At 39.3% G+C, this 13209-nt stretch overlaps 1 protein-coding gene across 1 annotated transcript in view; it reads right to left on the bottom strand.

Moving 5' to 3' along the window:
* LOC110171598 (eukaryotic translation initiation factor 3 subunit H) overlaps positions 1 to 13209 on the bottom strand; it is a 52914-nt gene that overhangs the window by 34256 nt on the left and 5449 nt on the right. The window lies entirely within an intron of this gene.

Here is a 13209-nt window from a genome sequence, read left to right as displayed (position 1 = left end):
GACTGCTATATTGTGATAAAGATTTCCATATAATGCAGCTCAGTACTAAAACACATATACCCCCCACATATTCCCCAATGACCCAATGTCCTCTAATGGTGAGTGACAGGTGGATTTAAATCAGTCAGTCAATTATAAACTGCCGGAAGAAGCAGGTAGCTTTAGGAGGCTCTTACAGGCAATACAAAGCTATGAGTATGTCTAATCTATTTCTGATTATAAATAATTTTGATAGTAAAGATTTAGCTGAACTACACCTGGCACATTTTTATTGGTGTTGTGAATCGCATCTACACATTTTTACCTGTGGGTTATGCCCTATGGCACAGTGAACAGGGAAATCATGAAGGCAGAGTAAACATGCAGGTGCTGATCAGTATTCAGTCTAAGCAAAACAAAACCAGTCTTTATACAGATACAGGTGTTTGTCCAGCAACACATTCTTCACCTTGGGCCATAATGTTAGGAATCATAATCAAGCCGACATTATATATGCATGTGGCTCCACTCTGGGCCGGACAGATAGTCTATACTCTAACACTTAGTGACGCGAGAGGTGAACTTTGCTGGACCTTGCTGGCTGCTGCAGGCCACAACATCTCAGTGAGTGTGGTGTGATGTGCACGTATATGCAGCTCTGAATGAGAGCATGGTCACTACGCATTTCAGTCTACACCCTGACAAGCAGACGTAGCCTTGGCCCCGAACCATACTTTTAGTAGTTTGAGCTGAATAATAAGGTGCACAGGGCTTTCCAGGTGAAATTTAAGACTTCTAAAACAAACTAGTCAAAAAATGTGTTCAATTGAATTGCGATTAGATGTACTAATCACTGATAAATCATTGGACTTTATTTTGTTACCATTATATTTTGGATATTCCGAGAATGCAGTAAAATAAGTTGAATAAATTTCAGTTTGAGTAGTAATTGCTTTACATGCCCTGGGTTAAATTTGAAGATACCTCAAAAAGATCAGTCCAGCTACAAATGCTGAAAAGACCTACAAAGTAGTCCACCCCTGGCCTGAGTAAAGAGAAGCAGAAAGAGCATTAACAGGCTATTGATTATGAAGCTACAATCCAGCGATGAGAAAAATGTGAAGCCACTATTTTATGATTAATGCCCTTTATCCTTAAACAAAGTCTGGTGAAGCCTCCACGTCATTGTATGTTTGAAAAAAAAAAATTTGTTCAAATAAATCAAAATAAAAGACAAGAACTGTATAAAATGGGTGTGAAAGCTAATCTAAGCATTAGGCCTGTTAGTTTTAAACATGCCACATTCATAAATTGGACAATATCTGCCGGTTTAATGTTAACTTTTGCAACATAGACATAAATTTATATTGTCCATTTACTTGCTTAAATTATATCAGAATTTTTTTTATAATGCTTTAGGTATATACAAATAAAGTATGCTTCATGCCTCCTATGCCTTAATTGGCTGCATGAATGAGCTGAGTAAGCATCTTGCAGGTTAAGAGTGTGATAGTCGCTTTGAGGCACCACTTAACGCAGCGGATAATAAACAGAGCCTGCATACACATATTCAAAGCAGAATTAAAATGTGCTTTTACAAGACAACAGTGGAGCCCATGTTAACAAGCTATCAATTACCCACACAACAGAACAGTCACTTTAACTCCTCAAAGAAAATGGCAAAAGAAAGACAAGTGTTTTTATCTCTGGATGCAATTTGCTGGACCAGCACAACATTAAATGGACCACATAATGCACTGGAGCTGCCTGTAAGAGGGAGATGCTCTGTACAACAAGGCAAGGCTCAGTTCTGACATGACTATTGATTTCCAAGGGTCAATATGTGGAGAAATGATGAGAACTCGGGTGATGTGAAAGGTTTAGTTAGCATGAATAAATACAAGACTGCAAGTGCTAATGGTCAAGTGAAGCCCAAAGCTATAGATTGTTGGCTAACATTTTGTGAAACACTTGGGTTTTTCTAATAGGTTAATTATATTTTATTTGCAGTATGTTGAGTTATAAATGCTTTGTTGTACAGAGATCGACAAATTTGGCTTTTGTTCATGTCCGATGTTGATACCGACTGTTTAGACTCCAGAGCAACTGATGGACAATCAGCTCTGCCGATAATTTTGGGCCGATATGTTGGGCAGATTTTTATCATTTTCCCCAAAGTATGTAATTTAAGTTTACTACAAACTCCAAGCCTTTTTTAACCAGCTCTGTAGTCACATTTTGTGCAGTTATTGCGTCGTATAAAGCTTTGTATTTTTTAAGCAGCAGATTAACAAAATATTGGCTGTGTTGGAGATTTCCAAATATCGGACAGATGTACTGGCCGACCAATATAGTATTGGTCCATCTCTAATATCAACAATGTAAATAAATTTGTGTTACATTGTGCTGCTTAATGAAATTCAAATTTTTCAGGTTATCAAAATGCTACAATGCCTCTCATGATAGCTTTGAAGACATTTAAAAAGTACAATATCTTCACTCATGTTTCAAGGTCAGATGTGTCTTATGTAAAATGTCCTCTATCTTGTCTTCATGTCGTGCCATTTTGCTGGTCTGTGCGTTTTGTCAATCGGAAGTCGGCAGAGGTGATGAATGTGGGACCTGTCGGGAAGTAAATGGTGGTATCGAGTTGTGGTCTGGGCCGTGGTGTCGGGAGAGGCACGGGGCTAATTTTCAGCAGTGCGGCTATAATGGGAATGTGTGTGCCTTTTTGTTAAGAGCGTCACTGTTTGTTTGAGCGTGCCCACTATGCTCCGTGTTCCACCTGGCACAGTGGATTAGGTGCAATTAATCTTAGTTAACCATGGGCTGCACTGGGCTGTCTGGTGGCCATGTGCGTCCACATAAAAAACCCCAAGGCACAGAAATGCAGACTGTCACACAAACGCATCACAAAGTGAGGCAGCTGCTGTGGTTGGACTAGTTCACCATATGCACTGTTGACAGGGCTGCTTGTCACACAGCTTTGTTTTCATAGAGTGAATGGGGAGATGATGGAGAGGGAAATGATGTGTGCCGGCTTGTTTGCTCACATGTGCTCGGTGGCTTGGTAATTTTTGTAGAAGAAAAAGAAGAGAAATCTACTTTATGTGCCAGCCAGTGCATATAGTTTAACCAAGGGATGGACTACTCCCAGGTTACCTGGCCAGCCAGAACCATGCACTATGTCAAAACTTTGCAAAGATGGAGTGGGTCTGAAGTAGTCTCTTGCCTTCCTGATTTCACGATGTGACTGACAGGTGGACTAACCAATCAGATATGCATGCTCTGCTCCCATCAAAAACAAACATGGCTGCCTACATGTAAAAATACGAAAAAATGAACAGCAGCATGCATTTTCTCAGAATCAATAATAGAAACACAAATGACTTATCTCAGGTTAAAAGTTATGTATTTTGTCCTGAATGATACAAGAGGAGACGTGTTCTGCATTTTAGAGACACGTGCTACAAATTAGTAGCATTAGTTGGATTGTCTCAAGTTTGGACTGAGGTTTTTCGCACTCTGTGGTCCGTTTCCAGACCCTTCTGGATTCGAACAGAATGTAGAAGGGACTGGCTGGTCAGGAAAACACCCGCAGGTTGTAAACAGAAACAGGAGGATTGAATGAGAAAATATGTTCTCTCTCATCATCAAAAGTTGCAACTGGCATCACATATGAAAAACGTGCTGCATGTTGTGTTTGTAAAATCCCTGTCATCCAGGGAGAATGTTGTGCGGCTTCAGGCTTGACAAATCATGTTCAACTGAATTTATAACATGAGGAAATCTCAGAGACAACAGTCCCATCTTTGAGCACATGAGTAGCACAGTAGAAAAAATGTCCTGTTCGGCCTACCTGTAGGTCTCCATATAAAAGGATGATTGACAGATGAAATGACAAATCACACTCACAGGAAGGAAGTGAATCAGGCTGCAGCTGGCAGAAGGGACTCTCATTTCTGAAACTCAACTCTATGGATGTCAGTCTGAGTGACAGGAGAAATGTGGAAGCCTTCATAAGCTTGAGATTTTATTCTTTTTATTTACAACCACCGCAAATGTCACGAATGTTGCATGTGTTTGACAAATAACTGAATATCTGAAAATATAAAGAAGTAAAGACATACAACGTCCATGCTGACATTTTTATCAGTTTTTCCCCTACCCTTTTTATTACAAAGCATCCACAGCAAATCATCAGATTCCAGCCTGATTTACATATTTACTTGGCAAAGACTTTTTCAGCAGATGCCCTTTTTGACGCAACCCTCTCCATTTGGGCTTTAGACCAGTGTCCAGATTGAGCTATATTGGGACACTAACAATCCAATGCTTTGTATGAGAAGAATTCAGATTTACCTCAGCAAGATTAACAAAAAAAATCGTCACATGTTTTGTTTGTCTCGTTTTCTACCACTGGTTTTGCCCTATGAGAGAGAGCACACCTAGTACCATACAATTCTGATTCACTGGGTGAAAAACGTTCTCAGTCTAGTAGTAGAGCAAAAAGTACTGCTCACTCTGAAGCCCACTAAGGTAATTTTTCCCATGGACTAAAAAATAAAAATAGAAACAGGGCACAGTGGGTGCTAACCAGCCATGTTTTAACCATTATCCATAATAGTTTTCAATACATTTTTTTTTTTACTCTTGCAATGCATAGAAGTCTAAAATGACACATCTAGTGACTACAGTATGTAACTTTTTGGTCAGTATACTAAAACAAACGTGACTCTTATTTGGCCTGGAGGAAGGCTTGTTTCGATAGAAATGTTGTTCCTGGAAATGTTGTTGGGCATACTCTTCCACAGTAGGCAGAAGACAGACATACTGTACCTAGCCGATCATTAACCGTAACAACTACATGCTACAACTAAGTTAGACAAGACAATTTATGAAGTAGCAAGAGCGTAATTATCACAACAGCAACATGGGACTGAAATGCATGTCCTAGTATTAGCAATATCAAAGAAATAAGAAAAAAATTAATTTCATATTTACACAGTCTTATTAAAATCTCAGAAAACACCAACTGAGCACACAATATTGTTGGAGCAACTCAACAGTATTCCCAATCACGAGGTTCACACTATAATACTGAATAGCCTCCTCTCTGTTTGGTTAACCGTTTCTGTGCCCTAGCATCTCCATCACACCTATTTACTTTTGCCGTCCATCTTGTGCTGCTTCTCCTCTGCTCCTGCTAACTCTTAATCTTTTGCTTGGTTGCTCTCATATTTGCTCATAACTTCTCCTCTGCTCCATCATCTTCTGTCCTTTTGGCCTGCTCTTCCCTTTTTCTTCCCCATGCCTTGCTATCCCGGGCCGTTCATTTTTCTAGACTGTCACATCACTTCTGCTGTTCCACCTACCTTTCACCCTCCCTCTGTAACTCCCTGCAGCCCACCTGGATTAGCAGCCATCGTTGGTAATACATTCTGACCCTTCTTTTACACGGCAGCCCCCGCCACACACAAAACTTAATGTGGGCCAGAATCGTGATGAGACAAAGGAGCGGATGAATAAAACAGTGGAACTGATGGCGCTGGTGACGGCACCCGGGGGACCCACACTCTTGATTTATAACTCGGGCTGAGCATTCAAAGGCAGACAGAGCGCTGCTAGCTGCTAAGAGCCTGCCTCAGATCTCCACTACAGCGAACCCTGGGAAGCTTAGATGGAGAGATAAAGATAGGAATAAAGAAAAGGTGAGCGACTGGGGACACAAGCAGCAAACACAATGAGTAGGTGGATTTTTTAAGTCACAAGGGAATAAAAATGTACAATTGCAGACCCCCACTATCTTTAACTACAATACCATCTTTAGTGTTTATGTGTACCTTTAAGGTTGACTGTTGAGTGATTTTTAATTAGGCTTAATAGGCGAGAACAAGGAAAAACGGAGGGAATCAATTTCTCATTTGGGGCATGTGGAGTGATCTATTGAAAGCCTGACCCCAAGGAAGACCTTATCAGAACACGAGTAGGCCAAGTTTTAAAATACATAAACACAAACGCGTGTGTGCATTAGGGATGGGCATGATTAATCGATAATTGATCATTAAGAATTTCATCGATTACGTTAATTTTAATCGACAAACCGAATGTAGGTTGCTGTGCGTAGCGTGACGCAGGGGTAGCTCTGCACTCAGAAGGAGCGAGCAAACACAAACAGTAAGTCAGCCTGCAGCGTGCCGAAGCACAAATGTGTATTTAACGATGATTTGTACAAGAAATTCCACGCTTTCTGTTGCGTTCGGGACAAGTGGGAGTCCATGTGCACAGTGTACAAAGCAGCACATATGTTTCGGTGTCCAGTGGGAAAAAGCTTTACCAGGTGAGAGTCGCGCAATGTCGATGACGAGTCCCAACCTCCCACCCCCCGTACAGTGTTCTGGTTTTGACAAACGCAAATATGGTCACACTAACTTGTATTCCACTGAATCATGTCTTTTAATCCAACAGAAATTGACCGCATCAGCGACACAAGAGCTGTATTTTTATCTTCGCTGAGTTTATGCAAATTAGCGATGCGGTTTTAAGTTTCGTTTCTGTGAGAGTTGCGCAAAAATGAATTAAACACGTTATAATGTCAAACGGATTGATGTGGCTCTAGAGTCGTTATGGTTTATATGTCGTAAAGTTGAATTTATTTATGCAGATTAGTAGTGCAGATAGTAATAATAATGATCATTTTAATATAAAAACGTTAATGATTAATCGATAATCGATCGTTAATTCTTCCGACAATCGATTAAGAAAATTTCATCGAATGCCCATCCCTAGTGTGCATACAGAGCAGTGTATTTACAGGAGGCAAGAGAGATCATGGCGGAGGCATTTTTAATCCCCCTGACTTCAATTAACCTGCAGTGAAAATGTTCACCACAGACGACAATTACTACTCAGGAAACGAAGGACTAACCTTGAAAATGCTGAGGTAATTGCCATTAATTACTTTTGTTTTTAGTTTTTAGGTCTTACCATTTTGCACAGACCCAGAAAATAAGAGAAATGCCCCTAAAAATACAATTTCCAAAAGGGTTGAACAGTTGTATTTATTAGGAAGTCTCTCACGATCTTGACAAACTAAAGCTAAATATGCATGGTTGCACAAAGGCACGTTCTTGAGCCAGACTGTCTTTGTTGTAAATGTGCTTTCTTTGATATCACAAAAGGTGTCTGGAATATAAATAATGAAAACATCTGCTGCAGACACAAGTAGGTCTAGGAAAATGAAGAACGCTGATACAGAAGGACAACAATGATGAAGGGGCCAACTGGATGCAAGGCTGAGGTGTACTTTTCAAAGAATCCAATTATAAAGCAGAAATGCTAGGCAACTATGCATTATAGTAGTTATTTTTTATAAAATATTTAATCATTATTTTTACATATAAAATAAGGATCTAAATTAATTGTTATATTTTGCTGCACTTTAAAAAGCTGGTTTGGTGACTCTTCCACAACAGTCCCTATTTCTTCTCTGATTCCGCATGATTTGTGTTTTTTTACCTTTTCCAAGTAATATGATAAAAACACACACCTTATATGGGGTAATTTGGTATCCCTTATTAGGTTAGCATCAGTAGAACCAGATCTTTTTAAAGTCTTGACAATTGTGGTCCACTCATTTTATCCTTTTTGGTTCTCGTCAGATGCCAGATTATTTGTTCTTCAAAGCGAGGTATTCTCTCAATCTTACAGCCAAATCATACTTACTTCAATAGGAAGTTTGTGTGGCTAATTGGTTTGCACAGTTGATTCCAACAGTGGCAGCAGGAGTGACAAAAACAACAAACACACAGAAAAGAGAATGCCAATCATGCAAATCAACGCAGTTAATCACTACAGGTTGTTTATAAATCAAGAGTTGGGTTCCCTGTCTTTTTAATTAAGCGTCTTGTTAAAAGTGGAAAGATTTCGGTGTCTTTACATTCTTTAAGTCAAATGTCCTGACTCTGACAATATCAAACACTTACCAATTACTCAATTAGGACTCTTTGGAAAACAAGTACTCCTAAAAGTTGTTTGTTTCAACAGTTTGACAACTGTTGGGTTGTCAAGGCCAATAAGACACCCATGCGGATGCTGGCAGACACTACCACCTCTCTTGGCCAGTTGGCTTGGAGGACAAAGACAGACAGCAAGAAGAGCCCAGGGCAAAACCACAAACGTCTACACTGACACAGAGAAACTGGTGATGCTAAGCATCCATTTCAAGAGCGTCGTATATTAGATTTGTCAGCATGGTCACCAGCACTACAGAAGGTAATCCCCAGGAGCAGGCAGAATATAATTACTCAAAATATTTAATTTTCTTTCCATTGTCATTGATTCCACAGTCATCCCACACAGTACAAGAGAGAGTCATTCCTGGTAGTTTCCTTTAAACATTTCCATAAAATTTATGTTTTATTTCTAGGATACAATTATCCTGACAAGACACCAGTTTGGTTCCTACATCCTGTCCTCTTACACTATATTGCTTAATTAATCCTCCTATGGTCAGGGCCAGGACGGAGGATAGAGGGAGTAGAAAGGAGAGATAAAAGACAGGATGAGGACATGCACTTGAGGAAGGAAGCAGAATTGGTGGCTGCTTACAAGAAAAAAAAGTGTCTGAAGGGAGGTGGGCGACTCGTACCTGCAGTGAGCTACAGAAGAAAGAGAAGGAGAAAGTCGGAAAGTGGGGGCAGAAAAAGAGTAGGCTAATTTTGTTCTACCTTCAGGACACCTCCTCCTTCTGCCGGGTTCTGGTGACACTGCCTGAATATCAAATGCACTAACCAAAAGTGGCAGAGAGCTGTGTGGAGCAATGCAATTTCTCTTCGCAATAACACAAAATTATGCCATATGGTGAACCTAATGAGCAATACAAGATGACAAACATTTTTAACAAAATGTATCATATAATAATGAGAAACTAACATTCAAGACACTAGGTGTGGTCCCTCTGGGGTTAAACAGGTGCTCATCAAGATCCTAGAGGACAAACAGTAGTTTAAAACACAATTTTCTGCAAGATTTGTGCAAGGGTGTCATCAAACCACATACTCGCTAGATGAAGGGTTCTCAGTGTTTTCACATCATCACCTTCGCTGACAAGCTGACCATCAGAACTTAAACATAAATGCATACAGGTCACCCCCTAAAGACAACACAATTATTGTGATTTATTTTAAAAAAGGATTTAATTGTATTTAATTGTATTACACCTACAGCCACGGTTACATCTGCTAGTATTTGACATTACCTACAGAATTGGATTTGCATACATTCAGTGATTCATAAAATTGGACATCACAGCAAATATAGTGAGCAGTTTGCTTGATTGAGAGCAGGTAAAACAGATGTTCTACCTGCTTTCAAAGATCCAATCTGTCATGTGTCGGCAACATCAGCATAATTTCTTACCATTTTAAGATTTACTTTTTCATTTGGAAGTAAACTTCAACAGCCTGGCATTTTACACATTTAATGGGGCTTATACTGCTGTCTCGAAACTCGATACAAGCCGTAATATAAATCAACCTCCATATCAAATTCTAGCTCAATTCAAAGACACTAGTGCTACAATAGTAATCACAATTGAATCTAAAACGCATGTGAATGGTCAGTTACCAAAAGACTGCAATTATTTATGCAGATCGAGATGCAATGAAAAAAGATCCCCATGTCTTTGTGTTTGGTTTAAAAACCTGCTTTTCCCAGAAGATACATATGTTGAAAACCATGTATATTAGTTAAGAAGTCTCACAATTGCAATATTAGAAAGAATTGAGATTTGTTATTATTTTTTTCAAAAAATATACCACACAGAGATCAAAAGCTCTGCCACCACTGGTCGTCAATAAGCTTCAATTGTTGCTCTCAGGGGTAGAGGATTATTAGCTCTATCTGTAAAATGTATGGGGAAACAGGGTATGGTACAAAGTTAAGTAAATCCGTCTCATCTGCCACCAGCACACAATAATCTCTCTGCACCAGGCTCACTCTCCATTATATCATCACTGCCATCTCACAAAGGAGCCAGAACACTTTATTAACATGCTACTTGCCATCCTCTGGAGCACAAAATGGCTAGATATAATAAATGTGTGCGGCCCCATACGTTAACCCCCATACGTGTTGATACAAGGACAAGGTGCGAAGGACATAAGAGATATGGCCTGGGGATCAACCAAGGTTTTTTTCTCATTTGAGGCAGATTTTGCTGTGTACGCTCAATTACTTTTTTTTTTCACATTCTCAGACTCATTCTGATCACATTTACTGGCATAGACCTGAATGAGTGCTAGTGCAGCTCCACAGTGTCACCTGTTGATCAGATATAGCATAGCACTTAGATAAAAAAAAATTATGCCTGTTGCAGGTTGTTTTGCTTTTTTTTTTCTATGTTGAGGCAGGAACAAATCCTATTATGAATTAACTTAGGCAAGGACCCGTGAGATAAAATGTTAAAGAAGAAGCAAAGTTTAAGGTGCACTGCGCAACTTTTCTAGTAGAAGGTCTGCTACCTGCTTGTCCCCATGGAGATGTTATTGGTTTCCCTGGAATGTTCCATGGTATGACTTTAAACATATCCATTAGCATTTATTCGTTACGGGTGATTCTATTATTTTAAAAATATAATAATTATTTCTGTTATAGGAGTGACTCTCCACAGATCTGTTGTAACCTGCAACAGACCCTACACTAGAAATGTTACACAGTGCACCTTTAATAATACTTGTTACTCAGTTTTGTAAGCATTTTGAATTAGAACGAGACCCTGGTAACGGTTTTGGGGCTTGGAGACTTAGGTAAAAAGAGGAAAAAAAGAAAGTGAATTTCCTAGTATTGATTTATACATGATTTATACATAATTTATAAAAAATCATGATCAATCATGTACATTTAATAAACATAAACAAGACCTTAAAGGTGCACTGTGTAACGTTATGGTTGGGGGTCCATCGCCTGCTTGTTTCTATAGGTATGTGACTGCTCTGCTTGGAATGTTCGACAGTATGACACTAAATGGCTCTACCTGACATTTATTAAGTTACAGGTAGTTTTATAGGTCAGTGATTGGGGTCGTCTCTCCACAGGTCTGACCTGTAACTTTGTTTGGTTTGGTCTCCATGAACATAGAAAGGTTTTAATATCATACTGTGAAACATTCTAGAGAAAGCGATAACTTCTCCTTGAAGAAAAGCATTTGACAGACCTTCCAACAGAAAACTTATACAATGTTTAAAGTAAGTGTCCTTCAACATGAGATATAGACCAATTAATTCCTCTAAAGTCTGAACTTTCCAAACCTTTTCCTTGAATTAGCAGTTAGCCTCTTGATTAAAAAGAGACAAGCTGATCATTGATAACTGAGCCTCAGTTTGATTCATTTGAAATGGGATTACGTGCCCAGTCCGATGGTGGTTAGTGTATTTTTGCATGCAGGTTCATCTTTATCATTTCATGACAACTGTCAATACTATACATGAGCAATTGTCAGACCGTACTTGTATGGTGTTGAAAACCTTGCTGCAATCAACATATAAAAAGATGCACCGACAATTAATGAAAGTACTATTTATTTTAATATCAGTTCAAGAGTCTGCGAGACCTTTACCGAAAATGATTCAGCTGTGAAACCAGGCAAAATTTTCTCTGCTCCGGTGCTCCTAATAAGTGACTCACTGTGCATCTACCCAATCTCTCTCCTGCCAAGATCCCCACTGCTACAGCCACTTCAAGCCATCCAATTCCACCAAAGACAATACGCTTTAGAGAGCTAGGTGAAAACATCACCTGAAGAATAAGGTCAACACTATACTGGCAGCAACAGTGCCATCATGCATGGAAACTTCACTGGAAGTACTGTACTTTTCCCAAGTGCTTTTACCATACCATGAACTCCAGGGGCCTCAGAAATTCTCCTTGAAAGTGTCTGTACAGACAAACATCCAACTATATAAAACTGTCTGCAATCATCGCGAAGTACTTTACTCTTGCTGCAGTCTTCAGCAAAAATCTGTAAACCTGGGCTCAAATCACATCATGTCCACTCCTCCTTTTCATCATAAATGGACAATGCAAAGTGAGTATTTTAAGAAATATTTATCTACACATGAGCCAGTAATAAGTTAATTTTACTGAGACACAGAGGACCAAGGGATGGACTGAGGGGGAGATGCTTCAGCAGCACACAGGCTCATGGTGCTTTAGACTTAACTCTGCTTCTCTGACTCACCTTAAAGCAGGTGTTTAGGATTGGCAACCATTTGATAATGTTTTCTTTTCAATAAGCAGGATAGGTATGAAAGAATTTCATCAGTGTAATTGCTTATTTAATTTCTATTACAGTTCCTTAGTATACATAAAAGCTACTAGCCATACAAGCCATAAAAAAACTGAAAAACATTTGCATAGTTTGGCTGGCTCATTCAATTCCCTTTGAATAACACAGAAAAACACGTCTGCAATACAAGAACCGTTCAGAATGCCTTTAGTTGTGTTGGTAGGTGTTAAGGCAAGGGTTTGACTGGTCAACAGAAGACAGGGTAGACCATTCTGGAATGAGTAATACATGGAACCAAAATGCACAGGGAAAACATTTTTTTATGTCTTTGTTAAAGTCTTTCTATCTCAGTGTAACTGATTTTGCAATGCCAGGATTGCTAGGGATAAAAACCATCAATGTAACATAATCAGCTTTCTACAGATCGACTGCGAGCCCATATAGGGAAATGCGTAGTCTTGTGCGGTGTGAGTTTGCTTCAAATACCAGAAAAACATAGGCATTATTTAAGTTTGCCTAATGAAAGGAAAGCTTCCATGTTCTACTGACAATGATATTAAGTGCACACACTTTTTTTCCACTGAATGCTTACAACCATCAAGGGACTTCAAATAACAATTTAAAAACTCTTTCAATAGTAACTTTCAATGCAATTCCTACACTCCCCAAAGTTCCAAGAGTTGAGCTCAGACCTTGTTAAGTTATGGGAATGACAGATGAGGATATATGGCCCATCAGAGTCAACACAACAGGCCATGACACAACACTGACACACATACGTACAGCAAGCTTCTTGCTGACACTAACGATCTTTAGTCACCATTGTTGCTTGTGCATCGAGCAGAATTTCTGACAGTTGCTTGTTAGCAGCCGCGGCCTGTTAGACGAAGATTTTCTTCAGCTTTCTCACCATCTTTTGCTACATCTGCTGCTCACCTGCTTCT

The sequence above is a fragment of the Boleophthalmus pectinirostris genome, unplaced genomic scaffold (genome assembly GCF_026225935.1).
Source record: "Boleophthalmus pectinirostris isolate CB_2022bp ecotype Guang Dong unplaced genomic scaffold, ASM2622593v1 HiC_scaffold_6, whole genome shotgun sequence".
Taxonomy (NCBI): Eukaryota; Metazoa; Chordata; class Actinopteri; order Gobiiformes; family Gobiidae; genus Boleophthalmus; species Boleophthalmus pectinirostris.
This window is presented reverse-complemented; position numbering and strand designations above follow the sequence as displayed.